Genomic DNA, 19,325 nt, shown 5'->3' with positions numbered 1-19,325 from the left:
CTACGCTCCTTTTGCTTCCCACCTGAAATTTATTTTCCTGTCAGTGTCTTTTTACACAAACATCTCAGGGGAGCAGCAGCACTTATATCTTATAAACAAGCAAGTACCACATATCATGTTTGCTATATTTTTGGTTGAAGTTTGTCCACTTAATTCATAAAAGATAATTCTGACTTTTTTTTTTTTTTTTTTTGGGTCTAAGTCTCACTGGTTCATTTTGTTTCTGTTTTTCTGTCTCTGGCCATTCTGGATGACTATCTTGTCAAGTGGGTATATGCTCAAAGGTGCAAGGAATCTGACAGTCATTCAGGGAATATATATAAATATAACATTTGTAGGGCAATTTGGCATTATCTATCAAAATAAACAATGTACAGGCTCTCTCGGACTTTTTTGCATATATGTTCAGATATACCTGTTTGCTGGGCTCTTTGCCATAGCAGATGCCTGGAAACCACACATCAGGGTACATGGAATTCTTTACAACCTTTAGGAAGGATAGGTCTATGTGTGCCTCCAGGGAGTGAATGAATACACACACACACACACACACACACACATACGTGCCCTTTTTTGTGTGCATTTTTGGGGTTTGTGAAGCTGCAAAACAGTGGTGGTCTTTAGGCTTTAGAAGAGGGATCTGGGTGTCTGGAAGAAAGCTTTTACTTTTCATTTATAGCTTCCTATCACTTTTGAATTATTTGTACTGTATATATATTGCTTTTAGTTTTTAGAAAGCATATATGAAGAGTGGCACATACATATTTTTGTTAAGATATATTTATTTGAAAGAGGGAGAGTGAGTGTGTATGAGTGGAGAGGGTGCCGAGGGAGAGAATCCTTAAACAGACACTTTACTGAGGGCGGAGCCTGACTTGGGCTTGATCCCTTGACCGTGAGATCACAACCTGAGCCGAAACCAAGAGTCCAAGAGTTGGACACTCAACTGCCTGAATCACCCAGGCACCCCAAGGCAGATATAATTTTAACATTATTTCCAGAGGGGCATAGACTTGTGCTCTGAAAGAGACCTTGGACAGTCATCCTCATTTGAAGACTGAGAAAAGTCTGATTTAGGAAAGCATCTGCAAAGCCTGCACTAGAATTCGGGTCCCAAGGACAGCAGAAGCTTATGAATATATTGACTTGTTCTATTCTTATTCTATTTATCTAACCGATGCCCATTTCTCATTGTGAAGAATTGATTTTGGAAGACCCAGTAAAAGTTGACCTTTGTAAGATAGTTCTTAAAGGAACTACCTCTGTCAGTAAAGATAAAGGGATAGTGGTAACTTTTGCCCACGGTTTGTAACTTTGGAGGCCCAGTCCCTTAAAAGTGAGTTTATTTATGAGTTCTGTAAGTTTTAATATTTGAATGAATTTGTGTTCAGAGTCCAAAACTTCCCTGTTTGATTTGAATACCTCGCTGACTCTTCTAGATTTCTGAAATTGATTTTACTGGGTTTTCTTTCCATTTGGTATCCAGGGGTTGAATAGTTGGAGAAATAATTTTTGTGACTTCAAAAGGGTTTGCTATTTAAAGGCAAAGTGTACTGTAAAAGATGGTAGGAAAATTTTTTAAAGGAAGAAAACTTTACATATTGAGGAGAAGCTCTTAGTTCCTGAAAATATGAGCAGTTCTTCTAACTATAAGTTGAGTCTTTTCCTGGCTCTTCAGGCCAGAAACATTTTCTCTTTAGTCAAACCAACCAAGCAGGGGTGCCTGGATGGCTCAGTCAGTTAAACGTCCAACTCTTGATGTCTGCTTGCAGCTCAGGGTCATGGGAATGAGCCCTGTGTAGGGTTCTGCGCTCAATGGGCAGTCTTTTAGAGAGTCTCTCTTTCCCTCTTCCTCTGCCCCTCCAGCCTCCGCTTGCACTTGCACTTTCTAAAATAAATAAATAAGTCTTTTTTAAAAAAGCAAAAACAAGCAAAGAAATTGGTAGTGTTAAGGCTGATAGTTCAACATGGGACTGGAGATATTCAATGAATATTTTTTATGGTTGTTGGACTCTTTGGCTGCAGCAATATAAAAACACATTTATTAATGTTATGATTAGTTGTTGGGGGGTACCTGGGTGGCTCAGTCAGTTAAGGGTCTGCTATCAGCTCAGGTCATACTCCTGTGTCTTGGGATCAAGCCCTGCATCAGGCCCCCTGCTAAGCAAGGTGTCAGCTTCTCTCTCTCCTGCTCGCCCATTCATTCTCTCTCTCTCTCTCTCTCTCTCTCTGATGAGCACGCTCGCTCTCTCTCACTCAAATAAATAAAATCTTTTTTTTAAAGATTTTATTTATTTGACAGAGATCACAAATAGGCAGAGAGGCAGGCAGAGAAGAAGGGAAGCAGGTTCCCCGCTGAGCAGAGAGCCTGATGTGGGGCCAAATAAATAAAATCTTAAAAAAAATAAGAACATCTTGAGGATCAGAGTCAAATCATGTCTGTGCAGTTGTGATCAGTAAAGGTTTGGTTGAATTGAAAAGGAAAAAGGGTTCTTAGAGGGCCAAGATCAAAGAGTGGCACATTTATCTTTGTAACCCCACATCCTTAGGGAGGAATCCAGTCTGTATAGCCACGTTAGCTCTGTGACTGTTGTCTGAGCAATGGAATTGGATAGTCCGACAGTTGATTGAATTTGAACAGTCATGTTAGGTAACACTGGAAAGCTAGATTGGAGGATGCCAGTGGTAGGTGTGTTTCCTGGTTTGTTTCCAGTATCCTTTGTAATAATAGAGATCAATTAGAAACCTGTTAAGGTGAGAGGAAACGGCATAGAAATGGATAAATGTGGAATGTGTTAGGAAGCAAGAGTGCTGACAGGACTTGGTGATAGATTGGAACCCTAGGAAAAGAGGGTTTTTGGCTTGAGCAATTGGGTGGGGCATGGTGCTATTTAGTATTTTAGTCACGGTATATATATCTCAAATCAATATTAAGGAATGATAGAAATTGTGCTTTTTAATTCTGTGAGCTTATGGCAATAGAAAGAGAGATCTTGAGGGAAAGATGCTGGTTTCTTGGAAACTCAGGCTAGAAAATTGCTCTGGCATGTTAGAACACTAGACATTTTATTTTAAAAAATTGATGATTAGGTGCTAAACTATGGAAAGTCTTTCTTATAGTATTAGAACATATGATTTGTTCCCAGGGTCAAGCCTTGAAAGTAGGCATGAGCCTGTCAATGATTAACTCAGGTCTCCCTTAATAATATTGCTCAGAATTGGTTAGAAAAAAGGTCATACTTTTCACCAGAGTTGCCACTTGAAAATGAAATGGGAACTGAAAGCTAGAGTATATAAATATATCTTCTATCAGATATTTTCCCATTTCCTACATACTGAATTGAATTGACCATGCCTGACCATACCTGATCCAAGAATCAGTCATAGGAATGATAAAGTTTTGGATTAGGAGAACTCAAAGAATTGAATTCTGAATTTAGATCCTTTCATAGCCATGTGACCATGATCCCCGAGCTTCTCTTTCCTTATTTGTAAAATACTTGCTCCACATGCCTCACAGAGCTGTTATAAATCCCAAATAAGATCATGAATGTCAGAGTACTTTGGAGACTGAGGCAGTGACTGATGTTTGTGAGGAAATGGTTATATAGCTTAAAACATTTAACGCAGGATGACCTCAGAAGTCCTTTTAACCAAGACCAGGAGGATGGGGGAGGTAGTGCTTGGGTTGTACCTCTGTTGTCAATCTTGAGGCTGTGGTTTCATTAGGTTGTCATACCTAACTTTACGGACCTATTCTTAGTGGTCTTACAGTTCTTAACCGAAGTGTCTTGTGAAACAGACAGCCCCAGATACATTTCAATCCTATAAAGATGATAAAATGTAAGAAAGGAAGTTTGGTTTTGCTGTCTTATTTGGTAGTTGGAACTGTATTCCTGGTCTTTATGCCAAAATGAAAGGCAGCAAAATATGGTTAGTATTTTTGACTTTAAGTTTTCTCTCCTTTAGTTGACCTCTGGGCTATGGCATGGGATTTTGTTTGGTTAAGAAGTGAAAAGTATAAATATGCCAGAGGCTTGCTAGCAGTTGAAAGCAGCCGTTGTTGGTCAGTCAGAGAGTGGAAGAGGAAAAAAAAAAAAGTTGGAGATGACAAAAAGCAAAGGAAGAGAGAAGAAAAAACATACTTGAAAGAGGAGAAAAAGCATAAATCATTTCAAAAAGTCTCGACTTCTCTTTTTAAAAACCTGTCTTTGAGTTCAGGCACTAAAAATTGAGGGATTAAAGAAGGTGGGATTAGTCCTATGAGGGCAATGAATAAAATTACAGTAGGATGGAGGACAGGTCTTCAGAGGTTAGAAGATAGAATGGTGGAGAGGAAAGAGAAGGTCCTCTATGTAAACCTGGTTCCTTTATAAGGATTTACAGTCTCTGAAGATAGCCTGGATTACTGTGAGTATTATTTGTATGTAAAATGTGCTTTCTTGGGGGTGCTTGGGTGGCTCAGTCTGTTAGGCGTCTGACTGTTGATTTTTGGCTCAGGTCATGATCTCAGGGTCATGAGACTGCGCCCCTTGTGGGGCTCCATGCCTAGCACTTTCTCTCTTCCTTCTCCCTGTCTCTCTGCTCCTTTCTCCCCCAATCCCCCTTTTTAAAAAATGCTCCTCTGCCTCTCAAAATTAAATAAATAAAAATAATAAAATAAAATATATTTTCTTGCTGAGGTATACGAAGTCAGCCTCTTCCTCCCTCTGCTTAAGTAAGCCCAGTGCTATGTGATTCCAGGCAACGGGGAAGAGCATTTTATCAACAAGAACTAGTTTTTTCATTATTAAGAAGATATGGGTCTGAATTCATTGGCTTTATTTGGTTTGATTCAGACAGTATTATTGTCTGTTTAAAATATGTCTCTGATGTTGATTTTACAAAATCATTTCTAATTTACTTTTCCTTCTGAATTCATTGTTTTTGAAACATTTTTTTAAAAGGCAAACAAAAAGTGGAGAGATTGTGATAAACCTCTCTAGCTGAAGTCCCTCTTTATTTACTTTCTCAGTTCTTTTTCCCACCCTCACTCCCCCGAGACAGCCTTTACCCTGAATTTAGTGTGCATCCTTGCAGTGCAGTGTGTGAGCATGTTTTTGTGAGAGAGAATGTGTGTGAATATGTACATTTTGTAACAAGTCATTTGAGGGTTTTTTTTGCTTATTGTTTTTCAAGGTCTTTCCATCTGGATGCATATAAATCTAGGTCCCTCTTTTTAGCTGTTTAATGTTTATATCACTGTGAATATTTCAGTTTTTCCAAACCCTTTGATGGATCTTTAAATCGTTTCCGTTTATTTGCTGTTACAAGACAGAACTGCAGTGAACAACTCTGCATGTGGATCCCTAACGCTTTCCCTGTCCTCCTCTTCCTCCTCATTATTGTGACAGTTGTTCTTGCCGCTTCTTTTTTTCCCCTAAGTATCTTACCTGAATTCTGCCACTTGGCCCATCACTTTGGTATTTACATCTTCATTTGGGGGATGAGGGAGGGATGAGGAAACCCTTTCATAACTCGGAATGCCAACTTCTTTTATTAGGGTCAGAGGTTCTAAAATTTTCTTTTCCTATGGATTCTTTTTGGAATCTGATGAATTTGGTGACTTTTGCATTTCAGCGTTCTTTATTTTTATTGTCTCATATCCAGTAGCTGTTTTTCATAAATGTCAGTGACTCCTCACCTCTTCCTTTTCTCCCTTCTTTTCTTACTACTTTTTAACTCCTAGGATGCTTCCCACCCACTAAGTGTAGGACTATTCACTGACCTCAGTCCAGTTCAGGGAATTCTTGTGTTACCTTCTAAATTCAGCATGACTCAGACATAGCTGATAGTTATGAGTTTCTTGGAGCATTCTTAACCTAATTAAAGCATTAAAAATATAAACCTTCACCTTATATTAGAATGATTACTGATAAATTTTGTTCAGGGACCATATGTTTCAGTGGTCAGTAGTTTTCATTTGTAAATTTTTTGTCTGGACTCTTTAATCCACTCTATTTTCTTCATTATTGCAAGGTTCAGTATATTTTTAATTTTTATGTTCCATGTCTTTTCCTCTTTAAACGTGGATGCTATTCAGAGCTTTGAGCACTTGGAAAGCTGAAGTGTTACACATGAAAATTGTTACTCTTCTCTAATAATACACTCTGCTTGCTGCAAGTGTTTGAGAAGGACTTCCTTTCTTAACTAATTTGGGCCGCCACCTCCTGTACAAATATATATTCGTGATATTTTCACCTCATGGATATGTGAACTGACTTTAAGAATTTGATAAGAATTTATGTGTGAAGTGTTTTTTTAACAGTTGATAAGACCTTAATGTTGAAGTCCTAGTAATAAGTGTAACTATGGAATATCAGATACCTGTGTATTTTCTTGCAGATTTCTTCACGTCTTAGGATATAGTTCAGGTCACAAGTACTGTGGCTGGAAAGTAACCTTTGGATCTAAGTTTACTGCGGTTTTAACTTGAGCAGAGTGTTCCATCAGAAGTATAAGCTCTGTCTGTATGCTCGGACCATCATGTCACTTGATAGGCAGCTTTGTTAAGCGAATTATTGCCCGTATGCCACTGTCCTCACTAAGTTTGATTGAAGTTCTTTACCTGCTCTTTATCACATCAGTCCCTCAACTTACGTTGGAGAGAAATGTTCCTACTTTAAATCTTTCTTTAGAATAAGTAAGGAGTTTTGTTTTCCCTTTCTCTCTGGACACTGCTATAATAATTTTTTGTACCTAATTCAGAAATCATTTTTTTTTTCTCTGTAGTCACCTTCTTCTCTGTAGTCACATTTCATTGGGATACATAAGAGAAGCCTTCTGCTTCTGTGGGAGTAAAAATATAAAGGACTTTCTTCTTGAAATTATCTTTTGTTTACAGAAGTCTTTTTAAAGACACCTTTTTTTTCTTCTATTAAAATAAAACCTCATTTAAAAAAACAATTGTCCTGGGGCACCTGGATGGCCTAGTGGGTTAAGCCTCTGCCTTAGGCTCAGGTCATGATCTCAGGATGCTGGGATCAAGGCCTGCATGGGGCTCTCTGCTCAGCAGGGAGCCTGCTTCCCCCTCTCTCTCTGCCTCTCTCTCTGCCTGCTTCTCTGCCGAATAAAATCTTAAAAAAAGAAAAAAATGGTCTTGATGAAGTCCCAAAAGTTCATTTTTGCTTTTGTTTCCTTTGCATTTGGAGACATGTCGTGAAAAAAGTTGCTGTGGCTGATGTCAAAGAGATTACTGCCTGTGTTCTCCTCTAGGATTTTGATAGATTCTTCCCTCACATTGAGGTCTTTTATCCATTTTGAGTTTATCTTTGTGTGTGGTGTAAGAGAATGGTCAAGTTTCATTTCTCTATACATAGCTGTCCAATTTTCCCAGCACCATTTACTGAAGTGACTGTCTTTTCCACTGCTTATTTTTTCCTGCTTTGTCGAAGATTATTTGACTGTAAGAGTTGAGGGTCCATATCTGGGCTCTCTACTCTGTTCCACTGGTCTATGTGTCTGTTTCTGTGCCAGTACCATGCTGTCTTGGTGATCACATCTTTGTAGTAAAGCTTGAAATCAGGCAACATGATGCTTCCAGTTTTTTTCTTTTTCAACATTTCCTTAGCAATTCAGGGTCTCTTCTGGTTCCATACAAATTTTAGGATTGTTTGTTCCAGATCTTTAAAAAATGATGCTGTAGCATCATTGCTATAGCAAATGGAATCCATTCTCTAATTTCCCTTTCTATATTTTCATTATTAGCGTATAAACAAGCAACTGATTTCTGTACACTGATTTTGTATCCTGCCGCGTTTCTGAATTGCTGTAAGAGTTCTAGTAGTTTGGGGGTGGAGTCATTTGGGTTTTCCATATAAAGTGTCATGTCACCTGCAAAGAGAAAGAGAGTTTTTGACTTCTTTGCCAACTTGGATACCTTTTATTTCTTTTTGTTGCTGTTGCTAGGACTTCTAGTACTATATTGATCAACAGTGGTGGGAATAGACATCCTTGTTGTGTTCCTGACCTCAAAGGGAAGGCTGTCAGCTTTTCCCCATTGAGGATGATATTCGTTGTGGGTTTTTCATAGATTTTATGAAGTTGAGGAATGTTCTCTCTATTCCTGTACTTTGAATCATTTTAATCAGGAACGGATACTGTGTCTTGTCAAAAGCTTTTTCTGCATCAATTGAGAGAACCATGTAGTTCTTCTCTCTTCTCTTATTGATTTGTTCTGTCACATTGATTGATTTGTGAATGTTGAACCACTCTTGCATCCCATGGATAAATCCTACCTGGTCATGGTGGATAATCTTTTTAATGTACTGTTGGATCCTGTTAGCTAGGATCTTGTTGAGAATCTTGGCATCCATATTCATCAGGGATATTGGTCTGAAATTTTCCTTTAAAAAAAAAAAAAAAAGGAAAACTTAAAAAGCCTAAGTAAAGGAAGCAGTCAGTCTTCATGCTCCATCTTGTGAGAAAGCTCCCATAATGGGTAGACCAGTACACAGCTGCACCAGTGCGCTGGAAGAGAGTTCCCGCCTCCCAGGAGTTTCCCAGAATTGTTATCACTAGCATAGGGACTGCACACTTGGTAGTGGGAAGATGCAGCTTAGTTTGCATCAGCTCTTTATAGCCTTACCTTATCCATGACTTACTAATGCTAATAAACCTGAAACTTTTCGTAAAACAAACTTTGTTAATAACTTTGATATAGAGAGGAAATTTTTTTTTTAAGATTGTATTTATTTATTTGAGAGACAGAGATCACAAGTAGGCAGAGAGGCTAGCAGAGAGAGCAGGGAGCCCGATGCGGGGCTCGATCCCAGGACCTGGGATCATGACCTGGGCCAAAGGCAGAGGCTTTAACCCACTGAGCCACCCAGGTGCCCCACTTTTTTTTTTTTAAATGTATGGAATAACGTCTAATCTTTCAAGAATGGAAATCCAAAAGAAAAAGAGATTAACTCAGCCATTTATTGAATAAATGTTTATTTCTGGCTTCCCTTGTGCCCAACACAGTCTGGGGACAAGCAGACAGGCATCTGCCTTTCAGGCGTTCCAGACACAGTAGGGTAGATGATTTTATGTGCTAGAGAAAAAAATGAAATAATGAAAGAGGAATAGGATTGTGGCTTTGGGGGAGGGAGGGTGATATTTTTAAGGGTGTCAGGGAAGGCCTCACAGAGATGGTGACTATTACAGAAAGACCCAACAATGGTGAGGGAGTGTGCCAGGAGAATATCTAGGGGAAGAGTTACCCAGGTAGAGAAAAAGACAAGTACAAAGCCCTGAGGCAGGAATGGGTCTGTTCTGTATCAGAAACAACAGCAAAGATGGGCAGTTTGACTGGAACATAGCGAGCTCAGGAAAACGTAATTGGAGGTAAGGCCGGAGAGGTAATGAGGTCCTATTGTGCAGGCTTTTTTCAACCATTACAAGGATTTTGGCTTTTACTCCAAGTAAAGTCACTGGAGGTTCTATCAGAGGCTGCGATTAAACTAACAAAGGCAGTACCAAAAAATACTGTATCTTGGCTTTGCTTTCAGAAGCTTTTGATTATTTTTTATAATAATTTGGGTTTTAACTAATGGCTTCTGGTGAGTAGCCATACGTAGATTTAAACATTTGTGTCAATATTGTAGATTTCCCTGAAATACAGATCTTGAGTATTTCATTTAAATTTAAAGAGAGAAGGTATGATAGGAAAGTCTGTCTGTAGGTGTTCATTCCTGAGTGGCCCTGCTTTATTACTGATTTCTCCTTATGAATTGCCTGGGAACAAAAAAATAAACAAGGGTATATGCTTTAGATGTAGGAGGATAGATACATATATGTATATATGTGTATATACATATGTAGCTACTCTATTTCAATGTATGTCTTGAATGTTTTTATTATGAAATATAAACAGAAAAATACATAAAACATAACTATAGTTTAAAGATGAATTATAAAAAGGAAGTACTATATAACTACCAATTAGACCTAGAAATATATCATTCACAGCACCCAGAAGCTTGTTACATTGCGTATTTCTTCTAGATCATAACCCATACTCTTGTAGAGAATCTGACATTTATGATAATCATTTTCTGTATGATTTTACAACCTAGAATTCCTTACAAACCATTATAATTTAGTTTTGTCTGTTTTGGGGAATTTTCTATAAATAGAATAATACAATATGTGTTCTTCCGTGTTTTCTTTTAGGACCTAACAGTATGTTTGTAACTTTCAACCATGTTGTTATGAGGAACAGTGGTTTAATTTCACTGCCATCTAGCTTCCTACATGAATGTGCCATAATTTATGTATCCATTCTACTTGATGTTTTTGGCTGTTAAGAACAATGCTGCTATGAACATTCTTATTTATGTGTGCTGATGGATGTGTAGGAATTTCTCTGGCCTGTTTTTGTGAGTGGAATTGCTGGATCTTTAGTTTTATTAGAAAATAAACTGTTTTTCAAAAGTAGTCATATTAATTTGCCCTCTTACTTGCAGTGTGAGAGGTGTCCCTGTTCCACTCAATCCTCATCAGTATTGTCAGACTCTTTACATTTTGCCAATCCATTGGGCCTGAAAATGTTCACTGTAGCAAACTGAGAAACCACAGCCTTAACACTTGGGAAAAAAAAAAGAGAGAGAGAGAGAGACAGAGAGACAGTATTGGTTTCTGTTTTAAGATTCACCAACATTTGGCATTTGTATTTCTTAAGGTTGATTGGCATCTTCCACCTAGGAATTCTTACCGAGTCTTAAGAGGTATCTGTCTGTCTACCCTCCAGAGGGTCAGGAACTGTGTCTGTCTTCACCGTCGTCTTCTTCTTCTTCTTCAACACTGTGTCTTGCACAATTGGTGTTGAGTAAATATTTGTTAAATGAATTCACCCTGATTCTTGCTACTCTTAAATCTTCTGATCAAGACTGGCCTGTTTTAGCATCAGTAGTTGAGGACAGTTTTTGGTGAGGGCTCCTTCCATTATTGATAGTTACTAGACTGGTTTATGAAAATAAGAGAAGCTTATTTGTAGGTGTATAAGTAAAAGTTAGTGTTTAGATTTTCAAAAAGAGATTCTGTTTTTATGGAATCAGCCAGTGTATATATAGTACTTTGTTTTCCCACAAAAGGAAAGAGAGTGCTAGAATTTTCTGCTTATATTAGGCTTCCGGAAGCCTGGCAACCACTCTTATCCCTGTTTCTGTTTTGAGTAACTTTGTAGGTTATGGTAGATAATTAGGGTGGTGGTGATGTTTAGCCAAGACATCTCAGTCTTCACCAGGAACCTCTCTGTGGTAGCTGTTCGTTAAAAATCATAGAATACATTGCTTTGCTTAAGTGTATCTTGCTTTAGTGTAACTGACCCACAGAGCACTTTTTATAAAGGACATTTTATATAAAAACAAAATAATTCTTTCAACAGTCTGTGAGGTAACTGGCAGATGTGATGATGACCCCCTCTTGTACGTGTTGATACAAAGCAATCCATCAGTTTCATTTTTGCTGCATTCATAGGCCGGTTGATTAAAGGAATTAGCTTGGATTTTTTGGACTTTATCATATCTAAGTATAATCTTTTTGAGAGATGAGTAAAAAAATAGAATATCCAGAACTAGTGATAAAATATAAGAATGGTGATTTTGACTAGGAAATCCTAGCAAACGTATTACCTGCTTTTGTAAGGTTTTCCCTTTCGGAATAGCCAAAATGAGTAAAGACTTGTATGAGATTCAGAATCTGGGTAAGTCTGATTCATCGTCTCTATTTCCAACAGAGGTTTCCTGTTAGACCAGACAAATTAGAGTCTTCCTACTGATTTGACTTGGTGAGTTTTTACATAGTTTTATTTTAAACATAGTTTAAGATCATGAGGAAAAAAGCAGAATGAAATGCACAGAAATATTTACCATGATTTTAAAAAATGCACATCTTGAGTTTCATTTCAGTGCAAATGGTATGTAAAGTTGGAAGTCATGGAAGGTAAACATGTAAGGTTTGGGTTTTTTTTTTTAATAATGGGCATTACAAATGATGTTAAATATTTTTCATATGTGACTTCAAAAGAAGTTTATTCTAAATATTCGTTCCTGGAGTTAACCATAGCTATTCGTTCAGATCTCTGGTGACTGCAGTGTATAATATAAGGCTTTACACTAATGGTGGAAGGGAGAAAAGTTGGGATTTACATTTCCAATCAGTGGTTGCTAATGCATGATATAGAGACCTTAGAGTAAGGTGATTTTTCTCCCTAGAAAAAAGATTGTCAGAGAAATGAGGAATTACAGTTTATAAAAGGAAATAAAGTAAGTCATGGGCTTCATTTTACTCTGTTCAAGACATTTGATTCTGAGCAGATTGCGTTTGTGTATGAATGTAGAGCTCATCTCTTTATGGGTAACTTAAAAAAAATGTTTCTGCCATTCAAGCCAGCATCTTAAAAATTTTACTGTATCCTATGAGATTCATGCCTCAAATGTTTATGTATGTTTTTGTAGAGTTTTATCGGGTAAAATAGGTATTACTGCATTTTAGTTTTCTTTTTAAATCTGACACAAATTGTTGGGAGCCAGGAATTTCTGTTAAGACAGACATTCTGTCTAACTTTCCCCTGTTTTGTCTGCCTGTGTAGTTTTACTTTTTCCTTGTGTCATGAATTTTGGAGTGAACATTTAAAAACAGAACTTCCTGCCTGCCCTTTGTTCCATTTAGCTTAGTTAGAACCTTAACATTAACATCAAAATTGCCTTATTTTTAATAACTTTAGAAGAAGAGGGAATTTATTTTCTGCAGATGGTTTCAAAGTAAGGAGCATGGACATGGCTCATGTGAACAGTCATCAGATTTTTTCTGGTAAGACTACAGTTAAAGGAGATTAAAGCAGAAATACACTTCGATCTCTCTTTCGTAGTTGAAGGGAGGTCTAAGAGTCTCTTATTAAGAACAGAATCTCCAGAGAATACCAAATTCTGTAATGCTAGACAGTAGTAATTAATACTGAAGTGGATTGGTTGCCTTTGTAGTATACCAAATTTTCTGGAGTAAATGGGTCTTTTCAGCTTTGAAGTTAATGAACTTAGTCCACAGAGTTTACCCTAAGACCAGTTTAGATGATCTTCTTTGCTGTATATTCCTTGAGCTCTTTCTGTAGCCAAATTGTGTTAATAAATATTTTTAAATGGTTCGATTAAAGTATAGATGGCTGAGGAGAACAGCATTGTTGAATTTGGCTTCTAGAAAGGCCAGAGGACCTTGTGGGGTTATGCAACCTCTGCCTGTTTGTTTCATGAAATGAGTCTTCTGTTTTTGAATTCCTTGCAGATTGGACACACTTAAATTGTATTAGGGCCAAGCCTTTCATGTGTTTACTATTCGAGTTTTATAAGGTTCTTCGTAGTTTGTAGTTGAGGGAAGAGGGTGAAAAACTGTAACCTCCCAAATCTTGAAACAGCTTTGAGAATATAATTATATAATAAACATATCTTCTTAGCCATACGGTTTTTTCCCCTCTTCCTCCTCCTCCTCCTTCTTTTTTTAAATTCTGTTCTAGCTCTTGTTTTAGAATGAATTTTCTCAACCTAGAGGAGAAATCTTTGATAACACGTGGGATGTGTTAAAATCTTCATCTTTCCTAAGTTTGCTCTTTGTGGCCCTAGAGATTTTTGTCCAAGTCATCAGTGGAATCAACACATTATTATAATTTGTGAAAAGAGAGAAGTTGCTGATTATTTGGTTCTGCCTATTTAACTTCATTTCTAAAGGTGTTTTCTTTTGGAACGAGATCCACTTTGAAGTGAAATAGCCCCCTTTATAATCAGATTTGTTTACTGATTTGGATTCCTGTCTTTCCATTACAGACATCTCCCAGATGATGGGTTTTGAAAGTGATGTGTGGAGAAGCTTAATCTAATGAGCTCTTTTTTTTTTTTTTTTTTTAAGCAGATGGAGGAGTTTTTTTTGTTTTGTTTTGTTTTGTTTTCTAGCAGGGTTTCAGTAATTAACAACAGCAACACATCACCTGATTGTATTAGCCCAGAGTTTGTGAAACCTATGCTTGTTGTAGCCATGATAGGTTGTGCTGGATCTCCCTCATCCAGGTGGAGACAAGATGTGGATATATAGATGCATTTAACTCAGTCATTTTTACCTAAATTAAAAAGCAAAACAATTCAAAAAGTCTTGAAAAGATGCTATCCTACAGGACTATTTGAGTGGCACCTGCCCATTTTCAGGACAGACTTTTGCTTTTGGAACAGAGAGAGCATGCTTTGCATTCTCCCTGGATATATTTTTGGGGTAGTGAACTATGCTAATATGTCTGTGTAACAACTTTTATAGAATTGATAGTTTATAGGGAGAGGGAGATTATTCCCCAGCCTTTAACTTAAATTGGTGATAATTTTTTTTGGCTTTTTCATTTTTCTGGTAACTGGAAGAGTTTCATCCAAAGTGAGAATTATTCCATATTTTAACCTTTGAGCTGGCTGCAAAGGTCTCCTTGGGGACAAGGACACTTTGCAGTTATTTATAACCCATGGAGAAGGGCAATAAGGCTGGAAACAGCCGGCACACACTAAGGTTTGGGAGCCAGTGTTGTTTTGGTTATCCTACTGCTTTCCATGACTTGAGATTCTTTCCTGTACCTTCTTGTTCATCTTCATCTTGGCTTTGAATGAGCCTTACTAGCCAGGCTGTTTCTGTAAATCTCCATCTTATAACACTTAGATTGAGGAGAAGAAGGTCAAGTAGCCTTTTTATGTAATGAAAGTATATCTAATCCTGACGATCATTTCAGTGTCTATGCTTGTCTAAGATAGTTGTCAGCTGGGGAATCTTAAAGGTACTGACCTGCATACATACTAGTATACCTGTTTCTGAGTTTTCCTTAAATAACAATAGTTGCAAGAATAATTCAACTCTTACCTAGATAAATATTTGGCTATGGCAGAAATATGTTCTACATATTAGCCTGGTATAGAAAAAACTTAGTTATGTGTGTAGGCATGTTTCAGGGGTATGTCTCTCTCTCTGTATGTATACATGGACATGTTTACATGTGTATATATTTAATGTTAAATATGTTTTCTCTACATGTCAATTTTAAGGGAATCAAACCATGTCAGATACGAAAATTTAAGGTCAAATCTAAGTAAAGATGCAAAGGATCTGCCTCAGTTTTATCAATACATTGGAATTTTATTATATAAGCTTCAACTTGAAAGAACTCGGAAGGTCTAGCCTGAATTCCTGACAGCTATTGTAGTGGTACTTTTTATGATCAGGATTGCCCTATTCTGGAAAATGTGCTTTCTTCGCTGTTGTCTTATGCATTTAGAACTCCCCATTTAGCTGTATAGGCTTATCTTACCTCCCAAGTTTTCTTGGAATTTTTTTTTAATCGAAGAAGAGTATCGTTTTGGAACATACTGAATTTATTTAAAATTGGAGTGAGATGAACTGATACTTTTCTTTTTGAAAACGTTCTATTGTTTTAAAAGTGTGCCTGGATTCCTATAGCTGATATTCACTCAGCAACTCCCTAACTTAAACCTTCTAACAGGAGTTCATTAAGGAAAAATATGAACCCCAAAGACAGTAGTCTAGTTATTCAACAATAATTTCATTGAACAAATATTTACTGAGTACCTGTTATAATACCATGTTAGGTATGGGGGATGCTGTTCTCTGATTGCGCTTAATTTCTGGAGGGGGGAAGACATTAGACAGGTAAGAAACTTGAAACAAGATCATTTCAGGTAGTGATAATGAAGAAAATAAAATAGGATAATGTAATGAGAGGGGCAGCCTGGAAGTGGGGAGTCAGGGAAGGCCTCTCTCAAGATACTATACTTGATAGAACACTTAAGTGACAAGGAGCCAGCTATGAAAAGATCTGAAGGCAGAAAGAGCTTTCCAGGCTCAGGAAAGAGCCTGGTGTGCTCTCTAAGTAGAATTAAAGGCCTGAGTGACTAAAGCATAGGGACTGTGAAGGGTAAGTGTTAGATGAGGTCAGGGACATAGACTGAGGTTTTGGCAGTCATGACAGAGGTAGATTTTACTCAAATAGCAGTGGAAACCAATGGAGAATTCCTATCTTGTCTTCCATAAGGCTCTGGTTTATAAGCCATCACATCAGTTAGAAAAATTAATTGTAAAGCCTGCTAATGGCTTTAAAATTTTTTAAAAATTTTATTTGAAAAGATTTATATATTCACATAGTACAAAAGGGAAATACAGTGCAAAGTTCCTTTCTACTCAAGTACCCTGGTTTCCTTCCTTGGAAGTAACCAGTGTCCCTGGGGTCTTATATAACTTTACAGAGAATATTATGTATATGTTAAAATAAATAATATTTTTTCCTCTTTATATAGAATCTCCCAATTTTTAACAGATTTTTATTATATTGTCTATTTGTATCATAATTCATTTACTCAAACCCTTGTTGGACTTTCAGGTTTTTTCCATTCTTTTGTGATTACAAATAATACCACGGTGAAAAAACCTTTTATATTTGTCATATTAAATATATCAGTAAGGTAAATTTCTAGAAGTGAAATTGCTAGATCAAAGGGTATGTGCATTTCTTATTCATTCTGATATACATTTCCCTTCATGCAGAATCTAACAATTTATACTCTAATCAGAAATGTTCTCCTTACTCTGAGCAAGTGTTATCAAACATTTTGATCTTTGCCAATTCACTGGGTGAATCAGTGTGTGGTTTAATTTGCATTTATCTTATTATGAATGAGAGTTGAACATGTTTTTGTATATTTCAGAGCCACTGGTATTTACATTTCTGCAAATCATGGGCTGTTCTTTGCCCATTTTTCCATTAGGCTGTTGACTTTTTCTTCTTGATCTTTAGATTCCCTTAATACGAAATCCTTTTATTAAAGAATTAAAAAAACAGAAACAAATAGTGTTGTATGTCAGTTATATCTCAATAAAGACAAAAGCAGTCATCTTTAAGTTGTAAATTCTATAAAGCATGAATCTGATAAGGGATATAAGAGAAACCCCAGTCTTTCCTTTGTTTATTAAGGTCTCTCTTGATTGCCCTTAGTTTCGTTTTAAAAGAAGTGTCTGTTTTTTAAAAAGAAACAAAAAAGGTACATTTAGTATTTTGTTAGACTAGATTGAATTGCAGTAACTTTACCTATGACAGATTTTCAAAAGTCATTCAAACCTTGCAACAGAGGAAGTCAGTATGACCTGTAATAATCTATCCTTAGGGTAATGAGAAGTTCCTATGTTACAGGCTGTATATTATTGAGGACACTAAGAGGAGAAATACAAACATTACTTTGAGGTCACATTATTTTCTCAAAAATGAATATATACAACTCTTCCCATAGTTTTGTGATTTATTTATTTTTATTTATTTATTTATTTTTGGTCAACAGTCATTTTGACATCTTCTGTTTGGGTAAATGCAACATCTCTCAGGTTTAAGATAGTATGACATTGGGATTTGTCTTTACTTGGAAACTGTACAAGGCTTTAAACCAAAAGAAAAAAAAAATAATAGGCTTTTAAAAAGTCCCTAATAAACCATTCTTTTAAGAAGCTCTGTTCCCAGCCATCTAGCTTGTGCATGTTTGTGCACTATGTTGAACCACATGAAATTGCCAGTTTGACTAGTTTTGGCTGACAAAACAATTTCATGGTTCAGTCTCATATTATCTCCTTCCTGTAATTATTATTATTATTTTTTAATTCCTGTACTTTTAAGACCAATGGACCTGTATAGCTAACTTACAGATACCATGTATGTGATATGCCTGTGTTTGTTGCTGATATTCTTTTTTTTTTTTTTCCCCTTCGCTGGTTGACTGGATTAGATTGAAGATGGAGGAATGCTTATGGGGAATAAAAGAAAGATAAAAAAGAACTGTAGAAGCTGTCTTTGTAACACTTTTCAGAGAGTGTTCTAGCCTAGCTGTGCATATATTGTAGGTTAAACTATTGGGACGTTTCTCTCCATTGTAAAGGGAATTCATCTTCTGTCCTCAAAGAATCCTGATTACATAAGAGTTTAGTTCAAATTACTGATTCATGTTTTCAAAATGAAAGAAATTTTATCCGTTCTCTTTCCCCTTGTAGAATGAAGATACAGTTGGTACTGGATGAGAACCTTAGTTTTACCAAGGCTGGTACTTGAGAGTGCCAGGCTAGGAGTTTTTGGCTTTCTGTGTAACTCATCCAAAAGAACAAATTAATGATTCTCATTACATTGCAAATCTAATATACTCAGCACTGTTCCAAGGGCTCTTTTAGAGATATGTGAGAGAAACAAGCAGAAAAGTTAATGAACTAGAATGCAACTGGGTAAGTGTTTCAGTCATCAAAGTATTTTTGCTGAATGCCTTGTTTAGGCAGGCTGTGCTAGGTGATAAGGGGACACAAAGAAGAGTTACAAGTTCCTTTTAAAGAGCTTCAAGTCTACTGAAGGCAACAGAAGTGTTGATAGGTATAAAAGAAGGCAGAAAAGAAGTACACTGTATAGGCTTGATTGAAAGTATCATGCATATGCATCATGATAGCATTAAAATATTTTCTTTTTTATTTTTGTCTACTCTCCAGAGTTTAATGTTCTAGTTAGAAATCATACTATATTGTTTGACTGGAGTCTCTTGGCAAAAATAATTAGCAACTTTATGAACTAGTACCTGCTATTGGTTGCCAACTTGATACTACCTTCATTGTAATTTGACCAGTTTTACCGTTGACAGATATTTTGAAGTATATTTTTTTGTTGTGGCTCAGAAGAGGTGTTGCTGCATGGGTCAGGATTTAGTAAACAGGAAAATAAATAATTGATATATAACAGACATGTTCAGCCTCGGAGTTTTGTCTGCATACTGGGAAGTTTGCTAAGCTTTGGAAAAGAAATTTCTCACTAGGCAACTTGGTCTTGTCCTAACTTGTTTAAAAGCCAGGGATACTATATTTTGGTTCTAGTTGCCTCCTAGAAAGGGTCTCAAACCATGATCCTCAAATATACCTCCCCTTTTCTGAAATTGTTTTCCTGCTGGGCACCTGAACAGTTGGCATGAAGAGCTAGAGAGTTCATGTAACACTAGGCTACTTTGCTGATGAACACTTTGCCCATGGTGCCAGCTATGAGTGAAATTAATTAGACTTGTGCTATCCTAGTCAATTTCCCTCTCAGCAGGTTGTGTGGTTAGAGCTCCTCAGAGTCTAAGGCGCATCTTCCAGGGCTACTAGCTGCTGGGTTAGAAATTCTTTAAAATTGGAATAAAAGTGATATTATTAAAAAAGAAAAGAAAAACCAAAAAGACTTGGCTACAAAATAAATGAGAAGCAAAAAAGATAGA

At 36.8% G+C, this 19,325-nt stretch overlaps 1 protein-coding gene across 3 annotated transcripts in view; it reads left to right on the top strand.

Moving 5' to 3' along the window:
* The window catches only part of SPOP (speckle type BTB/POZ protein), a 65,478-nt gene that overhangs the window by 21,574 nt on the left and 24,579 nt on the right, over positions 1-19,325 (top strand). The window contains exon 2 of one of the 3 annotated variants that reach the window (XM_059147913.1): positions 11,762-11,812. The exons of the other annotated variants lie outside the window; for them this stretch is intronic. The gene's annotated coding sequence lies outside the window, so the exon portion shown is untranslated. The remainder of the gene's footprint in view (positions 1-11,761; positions 11,813-19,325) is intronic. 3 annotated transcript variants of the gene reach the window in all.

This window comes from Mustela lutreola, chromosome 15, assembly GCF_030435805.1.
Source record: "Mustela lutreola isolate mMusLut2 chromosome 15, mMusLut2.pri, whole genome shotgun sequence".
Lineage (NCBI taxonomy): Eukaryota > Metazoa > Chordata > Mammalia > Carnivora > Mustelidae > Mustela > Mustela lutreola.
This window is presented reverse-complemented; position numbering and strand designations above follow the sequence as displayed.